Source organism: Palaemon carinicauda, chromosome 21 (assembly GCF_036898095.1).
Source record: "Palaemon carinicauda isolate YSFRI2023 chromosome 21, ASM3689809v2, whole genome shotgun sequence".
Lineage (NCBI taxonomy): Eukaryota > Metazoa > Arthropoda > Malacostraca > Decapoda > Palaemonidae > Palaemon > Palaemon carinicauda.
In genome coordinates this window covers 6914268-6937263 of record NC_090745.1, presented here as the reverse complement: position 1 = coordinate 6937263, position 22996 = coordinate 6914268, and the positions used below count along the sequence as shown (strand labels likewise).

The window sequence follows — 22996 nt, the reverse complement described above, 5'->3', positions numbered from 1 at the left end:
AAGCGAGTTGCATGACGGCACGAACAGTAACAGCGGTATCATATTTAAAACAATGTTACAAATCTAAAATAATTGAGCTAAGAACGCGTAAATTTCAATATCAAATACCACTAAGTAGATTACATATCTATCAAATAGTAAAAGTTTTTTCACTGAATCTCGGCACAAATTATAAATATGATTAAAATCGCTCAACTAACTTACGAACATGAAAAATATGAGTAAAATATCACAATAAATTTACGTACACATACACGGGAAAGATTCCTAAACCCTAATGAAATATAACACAACATAACTGATATACAGACGGAAGAGCAAAGGGTCCGACCAGGGCGCCAAATTGGGAGGTGGGCGTTCTTCGAACAATCAAGGACAGAAAAGGAGAGGAGTGAAGTGTCCATTGTTTAAGCGTTGTTGATCCTTGGGTGAAAACTCCTAGCGCCATTTACGTTAGATTTTCGTGGTCAATGTCAGAAATTTTAATTTTACCTAAAATTTGCTATTTATAACTTACAATATGAAAAAAAAATAAAAAAAACACTACTACGAATTTTACTACGATTGATAGTTGTAAAAATTGCTACCTTCAATTTCGGAATAAAATCTTATCGTGACAGGTTTTACTTAAAGGACATTTGACCAAGATTTGACTTATTGATAAAAACATACATTAGAGTGAAATAATTGTTAATAATAATATATATATATATATATATATATATATATATATATATATATATATATATATATATATATATATATATATTATATAATATATACATAAATATATATAATATATATATATATATATATATATATATATATATATATATATATATATATATATATATATATAATTTATTTTTTCAACATACACGGTTACTTATTTTTTGAGGTGGTGCATTGCAGTTCTCAACAAGAGACTTAACAAAGGTTAACATTGTTATTATTATAATTTTTAGCAAAGCTACAATTCATATTTGAAAAAAGCAGGACGCTACAAGCCCAAGGGCTCCAACAAGGAAAGCAGGCCAGTGATTTAAGAATATAATGAAATAAGAAATTAACTATATATGAGAATTATCGAGTAAACAAAATATTCTACGGTAAACAAAATATTCTAAGATCAGTAACAACGTTGAAGTAAATTTGTCATATATAACAGTAGGTTGGCCAGGGCACCAGCCGCCCGTTGAGATACTACCACTAGAGAGGTATTGGATCCTTTGACTGGCCAGACAGTAATGCATTGGATCCCTCTCTCTGGTCACGGCTTATTTTTTCTTTGCCTATACTTACACAGAATAGTTTGGCCTATTCTTTACATATTCTCGTCTTTCCTCATACACCTGACAACAATGAGATACTTAACACTTCTTCACCCAAGGGGTCAATTACTGTACTGCAATTTGTTCAGTATACTTTCCTCTTGGTAAGGGTAGAAGAGACTCTTTAGCTGTGGTAAGCAGCTCTTCTAGGAGAAGGACACTCCAATATTAAACCACTGTTCTCTAGTCTTGGGTAGTGCCATAGCCTCTGTACCATGGTCTTCCACTGTCTTGGGTTGGAGTTCTCTTGCTTGAGGGTACACTCAGGCACACTATTCTATCTTATTTTTTTTTCTTCCTCTTGTTTTTTTGAAATGGTGTGTTGGGCAGGCTTAATAGAAGGGCCATGGATGCCTAGTGGTTTATCAAGAGGTTGTGTTTTCTTTTTTCTGATTCTTTTTCTTCTCAAAACCATCCTTACTGTCCTCCCTTCAGTTGAAGTGGCTATCCTGGAGGGTATTTAGCCTTGCATGGTGTATCGGCTCCTCCATGTTGACCAGTTTTTCCGACTTTTTAATATAGTCTATGGGTATCATCAATCACTTTGTTTATAATTCTGTACGTATTGTTTTTGTTATAATTCTTGTTAATCTAGTTTTTAAGTATGATTTCTCTTTTTTATTTCTATTAATTCTTATGCTGTCTGGAGACATTGAGCGAAATCCGGGACCAGTACGTCCTAGATTTCGTCAATGTCGTCTTCTGTATTGCAATATTCGTGGTCTTCATGCAAATATCCAAGACCTTACAGTTGCGTCCAGACAGTATGATATTCTTTTGTGCTCAGAAACTTTGGTTTCTAATATGAGGCACTCATCTGAGCTCCTTATAACTGGTTTTAAGAAGCCAATAATGTTGAAACGTGATGCCATCCCTAGGGCCAGGGGAATGGCGGTGTATATTAGGACCGAGTACCCTGCTTCTCATAAGTCCTGCTATCAATGTGGATGTCATGAGATTCAGGTAATAAAAGTTTGTGGCAGGCATAACAACTTTTATTTATGTTCGATCTACCGGAATCCAGACATGGATGATTCTATCTTCGATTGTCTTCTTACCATTATGGCTAAGATACAAGAAGATGATAGAAAGGCTTCTTTTGTCTTTGTTGGTGATTTTAATGCTCACCATAGGGAGTGGTTAAGTTCTATATCTCCTACCGATCGCCATGGCTTAAGAGCTTTAGACTTTGCCTCTGAATCAGGCTGTGAGCAAATCATAAATGAAGCTACTCACAGGTCTGGTAATTGCTTGGATCTCGTATACACTGACTCCCCTGGCGTTATAACTGGTAAGGTTGGTTCTCCAATCGGGACATCTGATCATGCCTTGATTTCAAATATTAGTGAAGACTGAGCAGCCTGTCCCTGATATATCATATTCTTGTAAAATTTATATGAAATCCCAAGCAGACTGGAATGGGATTTTACATGATCTTTTGTGCTTGAATTGGTCACAATTATATAATAGTGTAGATCCTGTTGTCCCTTTGAATGAGAATATAGTCAACATAATTGATAGGCGTATCCCTTCTCGTGTGCTAAGGTACCGAGTGAAGGACAAACCGTGGTTCAATGATGATTGTAGACGTGCTTTTTTGGAGAAGCAGGAGGCCTATCAACTTTGGAAGGGTAACAGATCAGATTTGACCTGGAACAACTATACTCAGCTTCGAGCTTTTGCTCAGAAAGTTTATGCCTCAACTGAAAAGGAGTACAATTTAACCATAAAAGAAACACTTTCTGGTACAACTCAGGAACATAAATGGTGGTCTACCCTTAAATCTGCACTCTTTGGTGTAGATGCAACAGTTCCTCCTTTACTTAAACCAGATGGCTCAGTCACTCACTGTCCAAAGGAAAAGGCAACCCTTTTGGCTGATGTTTTTGACAGTAAACAGAGTAATGAAAAACTTGAACTTCCTCATTCCTGTTTTCCTGAGGCTAAACTAACTAGTTTAGCTTTTCGATCTCGTGAGATTAAAGCTCTGTTGATGAACCTTGATGCTTATGGAGGTGTAGACCCAAATGGTATTTTTCCTTTGTTTTTTATAAAGACAGCAGATTTCTTAGCTCCAAAGTTATCTGTTAATTGGCGCAAGTTAGCAAGAAGAGGAGCTTTTAGCACTAATTGGAGAATTGGTAATGTTACTCCTCTATGTAAATGTGTTTGTGGTAGCTCAAGTCCCACTGATTACCGCCCAATTTCCATAACTCCCATATTATCTAAAGTTTTTGAACGTCTTCTGGCAAAACGTCTTAATAGGTTTGCTGAAGGTAATCATCTACTCCCTAGTTTGCAATTTGGTTTTCGTAAAGGCCTTGGAGCATGTGATGCCCTTCTTACAATCTCCAATGCTGTACAGAAATCCCTTGATTGTGGTCGGGAAGTTCGTATGATTGGCCTTGATTTTAGTGCTGCCTTTGACCGTGTTAATCATGAGGCCCTTGTTTTCAAACTGAAACAGTTGGGAGTGGGTGGGTCGTTTCTTAGCATTATTATTGATTTTTTAAGTAATAGATCTCAAAGAGTTGTTGTTGATGGGCACCATAGTGATTATAGGAATGTGATATCCGGTGTTCCACAGGGTAGTGTTCTTGGCCCATTACTTTTTATACTATATACACATGACATGTGGTTTGGCCTAGAAAACAAGCTTGTTGCATATGCAGATGATGCTACTCTCTTTGCATCAATTCCATCCCCTGAATGTAGATCTAGGGTTGGTGAATCCCTTAATAGAGATTTAGCTAGAATTAGTGCATGGTGCAAATTATGGGGTATGAAGTTGAATCCTAACAACACTCAAAGTATGATTGTAAGTAGGTCAAGGACGGTGGTTCCTCAACATCCGGATCTCAGTATTGATAATGTTTCCTTAAATATGTATGACTCTTTCAAAATTTTAGGTGTGATTCTCGACAGTAAATTTACTTTTGAGAAACATATATGGTCTGTGTCTTCTTCAATTTCACAAAAAATAGGCTTATTGAGAAAGTCTTTCAAGATTTTCGGTGATCAATCTATTCTGAAGAAGTGTTTTAATTCTTTCATTCTACCTTGTTTTGAGTATTGTTCTCCTGTCTGGTCTTCAGCCGCTGATTCTCATCTTAATTTGTTGGACAGAAACTTACGGTCTATTAAATTTCTTATTCCTGATCTAGATATTAATCTCTGGCACCGTCGTTCAATTAGTTCATTATGCATGTTGCATAAGATTTTTCACAACTCTGACCATCCTTTACATTCAGATCTCCCTGGACAATTCTATCCTGTTCGTAATACTAGGCAGGCAGTTAATTCTAATAGCCAGGCCTTCTTCATCACGAGGCTCAATACTACGCAGTACTCTAGAAGTTTTATTCCAGCTGTGACCAAGTTGTGGAATGATCTTCCTAATCGGGTGGTTGAATCAGTAGAACTTCAAAAGTTCAAAGTTGGAGCAAATGCTTTTTTTGTTGACGAGGCGGACATGAGTCTTTTTATAGTTTATTTATGACATATTTGTTTTTGATGTTGTTGATAGTTTATTATATGACATGTCTGTTTTGACGTTGTTTCTTATTTTAGAATGATTTATTGTTAATCTGTTCTCTTCATTTATTTATTTCCTTATTTCCTTTCCTCACTGGGCTATTTTTCCCTATTGGAGCCCCTGGGCTTATAGCATCTTGCTTTTCCAACTAGGGTTGTAGCTTGGATAGTAATAATAATAATAATAATAATAATGAAAGGAAATTTATATAAACCTGTTAAAAAAAAAAGAACATTTGCAACAAGTTTGAGTTTATGAAGTTCCACAGATTCAACTACCAGGGTTGTGGCCGGGTTGAAGCGTCCTTGGCTGCTAATTGCCAGACTGGGGTTCAAGTCCTGCTCAAACTCGTTAGTTCCTCTGGTCGCTGCAACCTCACCATCCTTGTGAGCTAAAGAGTGGGGGGGGGATTGGGAGAGCCTATAGGTTTATCTGCTGTGTCATCAGCAGCCATTCCCTGGCCCTCCTTGGTCCTAGCTTGGGTAGAGCGGGGACTTGGGTGCTGATCATATATTACATGGTCAATCTCTAGGACACTGTTCTGCTTGATACGGCAATGTCACTGACCCTTGCCTCTGCTATTCATGAGCGGCCTTTAAACCTTTAATAAAGAAAATTATTCCACAATTTGTTCACAGCTGGGATAAAACTTCTAGAACACTGTGTAGTATTGAGCCTTGTGATAGAGAAGGCAAGACTGTTGGAATCAACTGCATGCCTACTGTAGTATTACGAACAGAATGGAACTGTCCAGGAAGATCTGAATGTAAAGGGTGGTCAGAATTATGAAAAAATCTTATTCAATATTATTACAGGATGGTATAGACTGGGAGGATCTGAACGCAAAGAATACTAATTACAATAAAAAGACAATCTTGTATAATATGCAGAAAAAAACTAATATCCAAAACAGTTGAATCAGCAGCTGAAGAAAACTACTTGAAACAAGGTAAAATGTAGGAAGAAAAACATGTCCTCAGGATAGATTGATCTTTGTAAATATTAGAAAAAAAAACATTTCTCATTCACTTATCAGTTGAAAAAATTATTCTATAACAGATTAATAATGAGTACTACATGTGGATATCAATAAAACAATTTCGTATCCTATTTGAGTAACAAAGCTGAACCACAATATCTATATGTAATAAACCTTTTACAGAACCTCACGGTTTAATTACTCACCCTCTTCCCAAGAAAAAAAGATTCGATGTACTTTTTCAGTCGCACGGACAATCAATGTGATTAAGTTGTTATTAATCATTTAATTAAATGGTGAACAAACGAGAGAGAGAGAGAGAGAGAGAGAGAGAGAGAGAGAGAGAGAGAGTTAATTTAGATTTGAACTTTTCATGGAAGTTTGTTATCAGCACAGAACATAAAGGGATTTTGTAATGAGAACTGGGAATTGAAAGTTAAATAATTTTATGACGTAAATAAAGAAAAATAACAATGAAGTGTTATGTGAATATTGGTATAAACTAAATTTAATCCAATGAAAATGGAGATGATGAATGGAGAAGTATTGAATTAAAAGCTCAAGATAGAGACGACTGGAGAAATCTAAAGCCTGCCTCACACTTGCGCGCATTTTTGCCACGCACTGGAGTTTTTCCCGCACTGTTCACGACCAGTTCACGACACGTTCACGCGTAGTTTACGACAATTTCACGCGACGTTCACGCCATGGCACGAATTGGCACGCCTAGTTCACGAGAAGTTCACGACACGTTCACTCATCTTTCCGCATCATTCAGCATCGTTCACGCATCATTCACGCCAGTTCACGAATTGGCCACTCCATATAAAAACAGGGCTTCTCCAACCCGAGGACATTCTTGGATTGGCTTTGGACGAGACAACATGCTTACTGTCGGAGACACCATTGCATTGAGGAGAAGATACCTATACCTGGCAGCTGCTGTAGCATTTGTTGGAGTGCATAAGAAAAGGCTGGCAAAGGAAAAAGAGAAACAAAAGCCAACCCTACCTCGAAGAAGGATACAAAGGAAAGTGTGGGTCAGGGAATGGTTAACCAGAAGGCAGTCGTTTGGACACTATGACAGTCTATTGACTGAACTCAACAAGGAAGATCCAAGGGGCTACAAAAATTACCTCAGAATCACACCTGACCTGTTTCAAGAGATGGTTGAGAAGTTAACCCCGCACCTCCTGAAGCAGTCCACCTTCATGAGGGAACCGCTTCAAGTTGGACTCAAGCTTGCTGTCACCCTCCGCTTTTTAGCTACTGGAAATTCCTATCAAAGTCTGCAGTAGAGCTTCAGGGTTGAAGCAAGTACCATCAGCAAGTTAATATCCGAGGTGTGTAAAGCCATCATCACGGCCTACAAGGACGAAGTGCTGCGTTGCCCCAAAACTGAAGAGGCCTGGAAGGAAGTTGCTGCCAGATTCAGCTCCAGATGGAATTACCATAACTGTCTGGGGGCTGTGGACGGAAAGCACATTGCCATAAAGAAGCCACCCAATGCTGGCTCTTACTACTACAACTACAAGGGCTTCCACAGCATTGTACTGATGGCAGTCGCAGATGCTTCCTACAAGTTCCTCTATGTGGATGTTGGGGCAGAGGGTGGTGCGTCGGATGGAGGAACATGGAGCAACTGTTCTCTGCATGATGCTGTAGAAGACAACAGAGCTGGAGTGCCTCAACCAGAACCAATCCCTAATGATGACCACCCAGTGCCCTATCACTTCGTTGGGGATGACGCCTTTTCTCTCCGAACCTGGATGATGAAACCATTCTCCCATCGGTCACAAGTCCTACGAGAACGCATATATAGCTACAGGTTGTCTCGTGCCCGACGTGTCGTTGAGAATGCCTTTGGAATTTTAAGTCAGAGGTTCCGTTGCTTCTTGACGACGATGCAGCAGAAGCCCATCAACATCAACCTGATCACCATGTGTGCCTGTGTCCTGCACAACCTCGTCCTCATCAAATACCCAGGTGCTTTGTCAGAAGTGGACTACGAAGATCCGGACACACATGCTCTGATCCCTGGTGCATGGAGGAATGAGCAAAACCTGCAGGGGCTGATGACTCTACCCGGCCATCATATCCAGAAGGATGCAAAGGATCTGCGAGACTACCTTTCTCATTACTACATGTCCCCTGCTGGTGCTGTCCCTTGGCAAGAAAAAATTGTAGTACCTCCATGAGCTGTATAGTTGTTCCATTTTGTTAATAAAAGAAACGTATAATTTTCGTTTGTATTTTTTGTTGCCCTTTATTTTTATTTCAATAAGAAAGCATTTGATTTATATATAAATAGCAGACATAAAACATGTACAAGTATTAAGAAAGCATTTTATTTTAACACTAAAAGCAGCAAACATGAAAAGTTTTTAGGCTGTTGATTTTGAGGTAATAGAGAAAAAAGTGTGTTGAAATAAGAAATCATTTTATTTTTACATTAAAACAGCAAACAGAAAAAAATTTGTTTTGCTCTTCATTTTAAGGTAATAAAGAAGAATAAGTATGTTGATGAAATAAAACATCATTTTATTTTTACATTCAAACAGCAAACTTAAAAATATTTGCCTATAGCTTCAATAATATAACATTCAGAAAAACTTATATCATGCATGAAAGTACTAGTGCCAGACGTCTAGGCAACGAAGCCTCACAAAGGGCAAGATCGGTCCTCGACCCGTCTCGAAATCACCGAGCTAAAAACTGACGGTATAAATAGCTAAATCATTAAAGCAAAACAAACCGGGAACGTCGCTCTAGCAAACTAAATGACCCATAAGAGCGAGCGATAGCATCCAGGATGCCTCCGGTAGGCAACAGCTCTTGTTTACGTTAATATCACTTTTGATTTAATTCAAAACGACAAGAGCTTACATTTATACATAGTAAAGATAATACTCAACTTTCCAGGGGCAAAAGAGGCCGGAGAAGTCATCAAAATGTTGAATTAAATCCAAAATAACGAGAGAACATTTTTGTTTCTCTTCATTATAAGTTATAGAAATAGTTTGAAATAAGATATCATTTTGTTTTCACATTAAAACAGCAAATATAAAAATTTATTAGGTTTATTTTTCTTTCCTTTTCATTAATTTTTTCGTTTCCTTTTTGTTTCTCTTCATTATAAAGTTATAGAAATAGTTTGAAATAAGATATCATTTTGTTTTCACATTAAGACAGCAAATATAAATATATATTAGGTTTATTTTTCTTTCCTTTTCATTAATTTTTTCGTTTCCTTTTTGTTTCTCTTTATTATAAAGTTATGGAAATAGTTTGAAATAAGATATCATTTTTTTTTCACATTAAGACAGCAAATATAAAATTTTTTGGGGGTTTATTTTTCTTCCCTTTTATTATTTTTTACTTTACTGTTTCTTTCTTTGTATTTTAAGGTAATAGACAAAAAGTGTTTGGAAATATATAAATATTTTATTTACATTAAAACAACATATGTGTACAAGTATCACACTTCATTTATGTACAAATATTTATAAGTATTTAAATTTCCTTGTCCTTGACTGGTGGGGTGTCAAGTTCCTTGGACGAGTAGAGGGGTTCGGGTGTCATGGCCTCATCTAGGTTGCTGTCGATGGTCCCCGGGGTCAGGACAGGGAAGGTCAATGGACTCTTGAAAGCCGATAGCGACGTTAATGAAGGTGCTGGTGAAGGAGCCTGGATAAGGGTGGGTGACGACACTAACGCTGATGGTGAAGTCACCTGGACAGGGGTGGATGACAGTGGAGTTGGCATCCCTGGGTGCCACTCCATGATACGGGACAAGGAAGAAGCGCCTGAATGTGGCATCCAGTTATGACTGGCTGGACGATGCTGCTGCTGCTACTCTGGCTGTGCCTGCGATGGTCCTGGTTGAGGGGAATGCCAAGGTTGCTGCTGCTGAGGGGGCTGCCAAGGTTGCTGCTGCTGAGGGGGCTGCCAAGGTTTCTGCTGCTGAGGGGGCTGCCAAGGTTGCTGCTGCTGTGGGCCTGCCCAGGTCACTGATGGTTGTTGCTGTGCCTGCTGGAAGACCAAGATTGAGGCACTCTATCTGGAATTCGTGCCATCGGTGTACTGGGATGGCACGCATGTAGCCTTCCAGCAGGCACGCAAAATCGTGCACAATCTTGTGCTGGCCCATGAACGTTGGGGCCGCCGAATCTGCTTTCGACATAAGCTGAAACATAAAAAATATTATAAAAATATATTATATATTATATATATATATATGTATATATGTATATATATATATATATATATATATATATATATATATACAATATATATATATATATATATATATATATATATATATATATATATATATATATATATATATATATATAAAACAAACATTGTAACAATTTAGTACAGCATTTTAATGCAACAGATTGCATATGTCAAAAAAAAATGAATACTCACATTCCTCAATATATTGCTGAAATCCTTCTCCGACACACAGGTGTCGCTGTGAGTGGTGTCAAGTGTTCGGCTGGACCCCTTCCCCTTCCCCTTGTCCTTCCTGGTGGTGGTAGATGCATGGCTGTGAGAACCTGTCGACCTCACATCATCGTCGACATCGCTGACTGTCTCTGCACCTCCTTCGGAGCCACGAAACTGCTCACTGGAGACTGTTTCTCCCCGGACGATGTTCTGTATGAGGAACGACCAAGTGTCCATGAGGAAGTCATCACGGCCACTCCTTTGGGCCTGGCCAGCTCCACTCTTCTTCTCCTTTTTCATAATCTTGCCAACCCTCGTCCTCAAGTTCTCGTATCGCTTTTTGCATTGGGCACTAGTGGCAGGAGGATCCAGCTGCCTTCCTATATCTTCCCACCTGCTGTTCTTCAAAACCTTGTTGATCCACTCCTTATGTTTCTTGTTAAACAGCATGGGGTTCTCCTTGACAAGGTCGGCCAACGTAGTCTTCGTCTCTTCTGTCCACTGGTAGTCAGGGATGTCCTTCTTAGACACCCGAACCCGCTTCTTCTTTAGTTCATCATCACTGGATACCTGGCTCTGGCTTGTATCCTGCTGTGTCTCCGGGATGACCATATCGAGACTTGAAAATGATGAATGAGGAGAATCTCGATCTGCGGTCTCCTCTATCACGTCCATTTTCCTCCCCCTTCCCTTTGGCTGTCTACTTTTTGGCATGTTGTCTCTTCGCTGGCAAACTCTGGAATGGCTAGGAGTGTCCTCGGACCTCAATTTATATACCCCTTAATCCCCCTAATCCCACGAGAGCTCCACTGGCGGAGTAGGCGGGCACTAGCGTGAACCATGCGGGACCTCACGTGAACCGGCGGGAACTGGCGTGAACTGGAGTGAACGATGTGGGAACTGGCGTGAACTGGAGTGAACGATGTGAGAACTGGCGTGAAATAGTCGTGAACGATACGCGAAGTGGAGTGAACTGGAGTGAACAGTGCGAGACAATGCGGGAGTACAATGCGTGACAATGTCAGTGGGAAGGCTGCGATGCGCGAACATGTCGTGAACTGGCGTGAACGATGCGCGAACTGGCGTGCACGATGCGTGAACAGTGCGTGGAATGGGAAGCATGGCAAGCATTGGTACGCACTGGCACGCCAGTTCCCGCACTGTTCACTCCAGTTCACTCCAGTTCGCGCATCGTTCACGACAATTTCACGACTATTTTTGGCGTGCCAATGCGTGCCAAAAACTTTAAACATTTCAAAGTTCTGGGCACGCATGGCATGCATGTCACGCATCGTTCCCGCACTGTTCACGACATTTTCACGACTCGTTCACGCGAGTTCGCGCATCAATGCGTGCCAGTGCGTACCACGAATGCGTGCAAGTGTCAGGTACCCTTAACCGAGGCCCTTTGCGTCAATAGAAGTAGGAGGCGATGATGATGATGATGATGATGATAATATACAGGACACATGTTACTCCACGACCTGCTTAAACAACTTTCTCTGTTTTGAAAATCAGTTATAAGAATTTTCACCTATTCGTAAATTAATTCAGTAATTTATTTAATTAGTAGACTGTTCACGTGCCTACATTTTTCCACTATCTTAACGATTCTTCATTTGGCTGACGATAGATGTTCGAAATTAATATGACCCCATCTCATCTCGGTCTTATTCACAAAATTAAACCAAACTAACATGGGATATTCTAATTACTATGAACACTTTTTTCCCTAAAATTGTATCCGAAATATCGTAACGCTGTTGAATTAAAATTAAGTCATCAAAATTTCCTTTCCTCACTGGACTATTTTTCTCTGTTGGAGCCCTTGAGCTTATAACATCCTCTAGGGTTCTACCTTACCAAATACTACCACTACTACTACTACTACTACTACTTTCGAATCCCTTTGGGGTCAACACAACGAGTGTCTCCAGAGCTGATAACGAAATTCGGACACAAAATGGCTTCTTCGCGGAGACTAAATTCACTGAACAAGAAACATCCACCAAGAGAGAACTCCTTTCAATATTTGACATCATCCGAAGTCACGTGTGTTGCAATATAAAAGCCATCTCTTGTGTTTATGCCCACCATATTCTTCCACCTGCCAGAAACAGGCGGAACTTTCATGTTTACGAGATACGTGAAGAAACAAATCAACAAAACCAGGAAAATGGACTAACGCCATTTCTTATCGTATTGAAATCGTCCCTGCTTGACAGCCTGTAGGACGGGAGTTCTAGACCGCTCCACCTCGATAGCTTCAAGTAGTGTTTGTAACCTTGCCATCCTTTTGAGTTAGGCACGGGGATTTTAAGAAGCCTATAAGTCTACCTGCTGAGTCATCAGTAACCATTGTCTGGCTCTCTCTGGTCCTAGCTTGATAGAGAGGGGCCAGGAGTTGAGGATATGTTGATATGGTCAGTCTCTAGGACACTGTCCTGTCCCCTGTCTCTGCCGTTCATGAGGTACCTGTAAACCTTTAAGAAGACGGAGGATTCGTACATTCTGTTTTTTGATAAGTTTATTATTATTACATTTGTAAATAAAACTATAAACGGTGAATAAACAAGAATGGAAATATGCAAACTTCACTTAATGTTTTTTTTTTTATATAAAAACTAGAACATGAAAGTATTAACTTTTTTTTTTATAGACATCCATACTAGAGCTATTTTTTTGTCTAAAATGTTAACAACACTATAATTATCTTCACGAAATATGTTATAAACAGTAATAGGCTCATTGTTAAATTTTAACTACTTTCATCATTACAATTAGCTTTGGATTATCATGTTATTACTTTGATTCTAACTATTGACAACCTACTGTTTCCAAATTTATATTGAATTCTAATCCGTAATGCAAAGAGCAACGTGTCAGGCTATATATATATATATATATATATATATATATATATATATATATATATATATATATATATATATATATATATATATATATATATATATATATATATATATATATATATATATATATATATATATTTCTTTCCTGTCACTTTCAGCGACATTGCAAGACATAAATCTACTCGGTCTCCCGTCCGTCTGGTATGGGAATGAGGGTGTAGTCATACCCTGGTGAGAGGGTGAGGGGTACCTTGAGAGGTACACTCTGAAACAACAATCTCCCACAAACTGCCGAAACTTCCAGGTTGTAGTCAGGAAAGTGGGAGCGGGTGGGAAGGGTTGAATCTGTGCGTGTGCGTGTGCGTTAGTGTGCATATATCTCTAAATATTTAGCCGACATTTTTGATGGCTCAGGGCAAACTAGTATATAATAAACACTGAATAATTACGGAGATGAAATATACAGAAATGAGAATAAACATTCTTGAATAAAGAAAAATAAGCTTTTGCAAAAATGTAGTTTCCGAGGCTCAATTCTGTTGGATGGTCGTCATTTCCTGCAAGAGAAGAAAAATCTTTTTTCAACTTCTGTCAATTGAGGTTTTATTTCAATCCTTATTTCACTTCAGGTTTAAATCCGTTTCTTTTCCATGCATATCTTAGACGTCATGATTTTCTTTCTCGCTCTCTCTCTCTCTCACATACTCGCTCAAATAATATATTTATATATATATATATATATATATATATATATATATATATATATATATATATATATATATATATATGAGAGTCGTTTTTAAGCCTCATATAAGTCTTCAGTCATGTAAGTGGTTTGGGACACATGGTATGGGTGGACCTGACTAGTACAGCCTTGCTGATCCTGTCTCATCTATATCTAACTTCGGAGTTTGATAAACTAAGCGATGATACTGTCTGCTTATGGAAGAGTCTCAAAAAGTGATGCAATTCAATACTCAAAAATTCTTTTAAATTCTACAGAAATCTTGGATTTCATATAAATCAAATATATACGGATTTAAATCTATCATCTAACATTGGCATCAACTTGTATCAAAAATAGTTCACAATACTTCTACCTACACACGTACACCATTACACACATATTCATATATATATATATATATATATATATATATATATATATATATATATATATATATATAGAGAGAGAGAGAGAGAGAGAGAGAGAGAGAGAGAGAGAGAGAGAGAGAGAGAGTGAGAGAGAGAATATGCATTTGCATGTAATTCATATATATATATGTTTTTGAACACACATACTGCATATATCATAAAATTATATATATATATATATATATATATATATATATATATATATATATATACATATATATATATATATATATATATATATATATATATATATATATATAACGGATTTTGAGCGAAGCGAAAAATCTATTTTTGGGTGAGATGGCCATGTTGTCCTGATGGAAGTTCCTATAGGGTAGCTTCCTAGGGTATATTACAACTACGGCGATATTCCCAGAGAATTTACCTTAAGGTACCCAGAATTCTAACTCCTGGAGCGAATATCCCTAATGAAGGGATATCGCGACATATCAGAGGACGTATTCTTGACACGCCACATGGCAATCTGCACCCCAAACAGAGATAACACATCGAAGGGGTCAATTGGCAAGAAAACGAAAACGAGAAAGAAAAAGGGGGAGCTGCTCCCAAGGCTCCCTCTTCTCCCGTTTCGTAAGCGTGCCTGGCGCCAATCCTGGCGCCATCTGTATTCCTTGTAGCGATACACGAGGGGCTACAGATATTGTATGTAGGGAGGGGTCCTACAGCCCTTTCATAGAAAGGGAAGGGCGGGTCCATCAGGACGACATGGCCATCTCACCCAAAAATAGGTTTTTCGCTTCGCTCAAAATCCCATTTTTGGGCTCAAGCCATGTCGTCCTGATGGAAGTATACCAGACCATTACTGTATCTGTGGATTCTCAGAACGTGCCGTACTCCCCGGATGTAATTTTTCCCGGTCGACTAGACCTAGAGACCTAAGATGTTACCGTTATACATCTTTTCAACTAACCATAAACCATGTTAGAGCTTCCTGCCCCCTACAGGGAAGAGTCCTACTAGACTCTGGAAAAGTCTCGAAGAGTACATATACCTATGTATGAATACCAGGCAAGCCAATATAGTGGTCTCACCCTATATTAAGTAAAGCATAGTTTGTAAAGAACCACTGCGTCAATATGAAATATCGACCAGTTCTCCGCACAATACTTGTATTGGACAAAGGTTTATATCCGCATAGGAGGAAACTAGTAAATCCGCAACCATCCCCTTATGGGATGGAGTCATCCCGTTAAGGGAAAGCATAAACCAATGCAACATAGCTTGCATAAAGGAACAATCTATTAGAATTATCCTAGATAAAGTACATAGAATGAATGCTCAATTATACCAATAAATTGACACAGGTGAAGGAGACGCAAGGTTCTCAAGAACAAGTTTATTGACAGACAATAAATAAACAGGTTAACAACAATTATATATATATATATATATATATATATATATATATATATATATACTGTATATATATATATATATATATATATATATATATATATATATATATATATATATATATATATATATATATATATATATAGAAGAGGATAACCCAAAACTTTAAGCATAAGTATGATAGTAAACAGAACTTGTTTATCTGAAAGAAAAAACATTATTGCCACTTTTAAGATACCGAGGTATCATAGTCATAAAAGTCTGTATTACAAATCAATCACATTAGCGTTAGAAACGCTCGGCACACATGTCTGCACTTATGCTAGGTTCACCTTTGGAAATGGAACAGTCTACGTGGGCAACTCAGTGCCCTCACTTAGTTTGTAGCACAGTATGTAACTACACACTCACCCTGGAATTAATCGTCCCAATTAAAACCACTGTTCCTCGCAGAGTTAAACAGTAGGGTTAACGACGCGACCCACTGCTACCACAGATCTCTTTAGTTCCTCTACTTGCTTTGCATAGTGGCGAAAGAACACTCTGGAAGACTTCCAGCCAGTGTATGAACGGAGATGTTCAAAATCCATACAATTAAAGAAATTTAAGGATGAGGCAACTTTCCTCGGATCGTGACCTGCGGGTGTACTGTCAGGATCCGCTCTGCGAATAAAATATGTGATTTTCGCTCTGAGTTGATTCAGAGATAAATTTGAGCCTGACGTTTCTCCCCTGAGTAGTTGACCACCCTTGAAGTCTGAAGTTCTACGAAGATAGACCTTTAGGCATTCTATTGGACATAGAGATGCATCTTCTTTCAGAGGGCAGATTCTCCAGGGACCCCACCTGTTGGTGGGTAACTCATTCTTGGCGAGAAACGTAGGATCCGGAAACAGGTTCAGTTCTCCCCCATCCAGGAACTGAACACGACCTGCCTCTCTCGAGAGGGCTACAATCTCACTAACCCTGGCCCCGGACGCGAGTGGAAATAGGAAAATAACTTTTTGGGTCAAATCCTTTAACGCACACTCCTCATTGCTCAACAGAGAAGCGAAATGAAATACTTTATCTAAAGACCATGAAATGGGCTTTGGAGGTGCTGAAGGTCTGAGCCTAGCGCAGGCTTTCGGAACTTTATTAAAGATCTCGTTACCGAGGTCGACCTGGAAGGCATATAGAATGGGTCTTGTCAAAGCAGACTTACACGCCAAAATCATGTTAGCTGCCAACCCTTGACCATGGAGGTGGATGAAGAAAGATAAGCAGAAGTCTGTCGAGATCTCCTGCGGATTCTTCGCCTTGACAAAGGCCACCCATTTTCTCCAAGATGACTCATATTGCCTTCTAGTAGATTTGCACTTATATTCCTCTAGGAAGTCTATGTTGGCTTTCGAAATCCCGAAACGCTTTCTCACCGCTAGGGAGAGAAAATCATGAGCTGCAGGGTCCGGGTTTTCTGTAATGAAGCGCAGACAGTCGACTTCTGGACTCGCTGGGTCAGAACTGGATCTGGTAGCGGTAGAAACTTCAACCGTAGTTCCAATGCCAGGGGGAACCACACGCTGTTCGGCCACTTGTGGGCCACTATTGCCGCTACCCCCTTGAAGGATCTCAGTTTGTTGAGGACCCTCAACAGAAGGTTGTGAGGAGGGAACAGATAAATCCTGGACCATCTGTTCCAGTCGAGGGACATCGCGTCCACTGCTTCCGCTAAGGGGTCCTCGTACGGGGACACGTACAGGGGCAACTTCTTGTTGTCTTTCGTCGCAAAGAGGTCTATCTGCAGTTCTGGGACTTGATTCAGAATGAAGGAGAATGATCCTGCGTCTAAGGACCATTCCGACTCTATCGGTGTGAAGCTGGATAGAGCGTCCGCTGTCACATTGCGGACTCCTTGAAGGTGAACTGCCGACAGGTACCACTTCTTCTTTTCCGCCAATCGGAAGATGGCCAACATCACCTGGTTGAGAGGTGGTGACCTCGATCCTTGTCGATTCAAGCATCTCACAACTACCTCGCTGTCCATCACCAACCTTATGTGGATCGAGTGACGCGGGGAGACTTTCTTTAAGGTAAGGAGCACCTTTTTTCTCCAACAGTTCTTGGACGTACTCCTCCAGAACGGGGGTGGAGTGTTGGAAAAACCGAAGGTACGGGGGTGGAGTGCTGTACCAGCTCCAGCCCAGTCCGTTCTTGAGTAGGCTGTGGGCCCAGGGATCGAAGGTCCACCGATCCCGAAAATTCTGAAGTCTCCCTCCTACCGGCATCATCTCACTTGGACTGCCGTCCTGAGGTCTTGCCTCCCTGACCGCGACCACCCCTGAATCCCCTTCCCCTTGAGGGGCGCCTAGACGAGCCTCTGGCTGCTCCTCTAGGCTTTGCTCGAAAGGAAGTAGACTGCCCTTCGAACGTTGGGGTGAATGCCGTGGACTGTGTCGACACGGCCTGGGGTACCCACTGGAATGTGGTCGGGGTTTGTGCCACCATCTGGGGCACTGAAGGCAATGGCAATTGCGGTTGCTGTTGCTGTCTAAGAGGCTTGGCTGGCCGAGACGGTAGCCTAGTCCTCATAGTCTTCCTCTTTGGTTGAAGACCCTCATCCGGGGAAGACTTTCTTTTGATAGCCAGGCCCCACTTCTGGAGAAGGTTTCTATTCTCCGTGGTGGCCTTATCAACAACTTCTTTGACCAATTCGGTAGGGAAAAGGTCTTTGCCCCAAATGTTGGAGGAGATTAGTTTCCTTGGGTCGTGCCTCACCGTAGCCGAGGTGAACACGAACTCCCTACAAGCTCTCCTCGCCCTGACGAAGCTATAAAGATCCTTCGTCACTGTGGCCAGATGAGTCTTGGCCACTACCATGAATATTTCATGGACCTTGGGGTCACTTGCCATCGTCTCAAGAGTAGTCTGAAGAGACATTGAGGCAGCCAGTCTTTCTTTTGTCTCGAGCTCTCTCCGCAAAAGAAAGTCAGACAGCTTAGGGAGGTCCTCGCCGAACTGACGTCCGGCAATATCAGCCTCCAACTTCCCAACTGAGAAGGTAAGATGGACGTCCTTCCAGTCTTTGTGGTCCATAGGCAGGGCCAGCGACAAGGGTTTACACTCCTCCAGGGAGGGGCAAGGCTTGCCGGCCTCGACTGCTTTTAGTACAGCCGCAAACCCTTTCTGTAAAAAGGGGAAGGCTCTAGCAGGAGAGGACACAAAGGAAGGGAGCTTCTTACTCAATGCAGCTACCTTTGAGTTCGTGAAGCCCCTCTCTTTCATCGAGGATGAAAGCAAAGCTTGAGCCTTAGCATGGTCCATCACTATGACCTCCTTCGGCTCTGTCTCCTCCTTTGAAGCTGGTTCCTTCCTCAACCGGACATAACAGTCCGGATATGACCCCTTGCTGGGCCAGAATTCCACCTCCACTAGGGGAACTGAACCCAACTTATCCGAGATGACGATCTTTCCAGTCGTCATCGGCATGTGCTCAGCATACCTCCACGGGTTAGCATCTGAGCACAAGGGAAGGTCTTTCACATTGACCCTTTTCTGGGGCCCATGTGATGCTGCATGCCTCTGCATCTGCAGTTCCATTGCAGCCACCTTCTCCTGATTCTCCTTCTGCATTTGTTGGATCATTCCAACAATGGAGGAGAGGGCCTGTCCCAGCTCTACTGGGAGAGCGGATGATGTTCAGGGAATAGGCTCCGGGATCTGAACCGGAGTAGCCGACACCTCGTCGACCTCTTCCTCTACAATGTCTGGGGCTTGAACTTCATCCTGGGCTCCTGCCTGGAGGTCTTCCTCCAGACGCTCGGACACGTCAGACATCCTGTCGTCCAATTGGATGTCTTGCAAGGCGACCGCGACTTCAGCATCCACCAGGATCTGAACTTGGGGGATCTCCTCTTGAGGCTGGGGAATCACTGCATCAGCTGATGCCCTAGGGAAAAGGTAAGCCCTCATCTTCTCACTTGGAAGATAAGGTCCAGAGGTGTTCTTCTGGAAGCCCCTTACCCAGGTACGAAGCTTATCCCTTGCTATATCCCTTGATTCCGCCGTCCTAGGGGAATCAAAGGCCTCAGTAATCAGGTTAGTGCACACGGTACATACCTGAGGGTCCCAATACTGGAGATCACCCTTGGAGACAGCGCATGCTGCGTGCCTCCTACAAAACTCATGTCCGCAGAGGTTCTTACTGCGGACGTTGCAGAAAACACTTCCGCACTTCGGAGGGTCCTCCTGTAAAGAGAAGAAATTTCCATGAGTATCAAGTGAACTACGTATCACTGGATATGCACAGTTTAGCATAACAAATCAGAAAGGAAAGACACACACTTGTGTTTCCTTCACAACCAATTGTTGCATCCTTCCAGATAATAAAATCGTATGGTTAATCTCTTCTAGAATAACCAATGAAAAGTTTCCAGAGGAAACAGGTGTAGCTCACACCTAAGCAATGATTTTAAAATCCCGGATAATAGACAAGAAAGAACTCACTTTCTTATCTGTAAGGCAACACCAAAGGGCTGTGCAAGACAACACAAAAGTGTTAGAACACACAGTGCTGTACCAAAACTTATACTATAGTTTTCTTCCTACGGTATATGTTATACTGAAGAATACTGGTACAGTATAGAAGGTAATGTGCCGGCCGGCACACACCATAACTAGCTTTAAAGTATACTACTTAACAGCTATAAGGCGGCAGAACGCTGGTTCAAATGCATGTGCCGGCCGGCAACAGCCAATTTCGGCCGGCAATAACTGCCGGCCGGCAACTACACAAGGTAGTACCCGGCTGCCGGCCACTGCTCATAGCGACCGGCAGACAAGGGCTGACAATAGCCGGACGGCAAAGGTAAACAACCGATGCCGGCCAGCAGCAAAAGAACCAGAAGACTACGACTGCCCGGCTGCCGGCCTCATAGGCCGGCAGCCGGGTCGGGTACAGCACTAGAAGAAAACAGAATGGATGCCGGGATAAGAGCATAAACTACCTCCAAGCCCGGCAATCCGAAAGAGGGCATATAAGGAAGGGGAGAATCTAATTCAGGCTTCCTGACCAATGCCGTCTGGCTCTACAGGCAGGCATGGATGAGGGACCAAGGGAGGTCCGGGCAGCACTCAAAGCAGAAGACCCTTGCCGGTCGGCAGACTCTGCCGGCCGGCAAGGGACTGAGTCAATTCCACATCCTAACCTATCCTAGGTCCAGATGTAGAATGACGTACAGTACTGTAATGGCTAGGCCATTACGGAGATAGAGGGGGAAGGGACAAAAGAGGGTCCTACCAACCTTGCTTTAGTGAAGAATCACCCGCAGCCAAGAAAACTCATCTTAGCCTAAGGGAGATCCAAGGAGGGAGGCCAGCAATACTTGCCATCTCCCAGTGAACCAAAGCAAGGAAGGTGTTGCTACTCCCAGGGAAAGGATCTTATCCTCCCACCGAGAACAGCAACAAGGACTAGTCTGCTAGATCACAAAAGAAGGAATCATCTCGTACAGAAACCTTCGGCAGTGACCTAAGGAGGCTAAGCCTCCTATGTCTGTGTCAGGCCAGCGAGGGAGACTCTACCCCAAGCCAGACAAACACAGACTCAGACTAAAAACTCTGATTTTCTGTCCCTCTCTGACACCAGACTTACTGGAACAGGGAGGTACAGTAACACCCCAGTATAGTTGTATCGAAAGTTAATTCAGATAAACCACTAGGGTTAAGCCCAAGGCTTAAACAGAGGGAAAGGGATTGCATACCTTCTCAGAAGAAAAGAAAGCAACCGGGGAGTATGAGAAAGTATACTAAGGCTCCATAAGCAACTTGGCCTAGGCACCAAGAGAATCGATTACCTAAATCCCCGAAACTCACTCGTATACTATCTTGGAAATATTCAACATAATCTTAAATGTATAAAAAACAGCCTAAAGCTTCAATAAAATTTTAAAACACTCGGAAAACCAAAATCATGCAGGAAGTACTAGGACCAAACGACTAGGCTACATGGCCTAGCGTAGGCCAGAGTTGGCGAATACTTCGCCAAAATAATACTAAAAGCACGAAAGGAAATCCTATGTAACGCTAAATAGCTAAAATTTATTAAAGCAAAACAACCGGGAATGTCGCTCTGGCTAACTAAAACTCATACCTAGCGAGCGACAGCGTCCATGACGCCTCCGGTAGGCAACGACTCTTGTAACAAAGATTAATACTATTAATCACTTTAAAATTTACCAAGAGCCTACATTTATACATAAAAGAAATGGTACTCAACTTATCAGAGGCCAACGAAGTTGGAGAAGCCATGAAAAGATGAATAAATCCAAGATTTGCGAGAAACACAGGAAAAAAACACCGAGTTGTTAAGCTACGCAAAAAGGAATGGAGATGGCGCCAAGATTGGCGCCAGGCACGCTTACGAAACGGGAGAAGAGGGAGACTTGGGAGCGGCTCCCCCTTTTTCTTTCTCGTTTTCGTTTTCTTGCCAATTGACCCCTTCGATGTGTTATCTCAGTTTGGGGTGCAGATTGCCATGTGGCGTGTCAAGAATACGTCCTCTGATATGTCGCGATATCCCTTCATTAGGGATATTCGCTCCAGGAGTTAGAATTCTGGGTACCTTAAGGTAGATTCTCTGGGAATATCGCCGTAGTTGTAATATACCCTAGGAAGCTACCCTATAGGAACTTCCATCAGGACGACATGGCTTGAGCCCAAATATATATATATATATATATATATATATATATATATATATATATATATATATATATATATATATATACATACATAAGGAATAATGAATATAAAATAAACCAGTAACATCTTTAAAATTGATCTATCATATATAAACTATGAAGAAAAACTCAAGTTAGTTAGTTCAACATAAAAAAAAAAAAAAACATCTCCGCAAGTTTAAACTTCTGAAGTTCCAACGATTAACAGAGTGATCATTCCACAATCTGGCCACAGCTGGAATAAAACTTCTAGAATACTGATGATGGAAAAGCATGATTATTAGAATTAACTGTTCAGTATACCTAATATTACGAGCAAGATTTGTACTCTCTGGGAATATCCGAATGCAAAGGATAAAATAAATAATATAATTCTCCCACTCTGCCAACTACAGTACAGATTCATTTACATTCGTAATTCAAACACTGAATTTCCTGCTTAACACATTCAGCTCCAAAGTAAACAAGAGTTTCGCTTTGCTCGAGTGCAAGATGCGAGAATATGAGTCAAACACGGCACCGTTCGCAACGTCTTCTGAAAAATGGATGTCATAAAACAAAGGTTTAGGAGCATTTTG

The 22996-nt window shown here is 41.1% G+C and overlaps 1 protein-coding gene across 7 annotated transcripts in view; it reads left to right on the top strand.

Annotated features, from left to right (window-relative positions):
• Positions 1-22996, top strand: part of LOC137615176 (uncharacterized) — an 851893-nt gene that overhangs the window by 459963 nt on the left and 368934 nt on the right. The gene's annotated exons all lie outside the window — the stretch shown is intronic.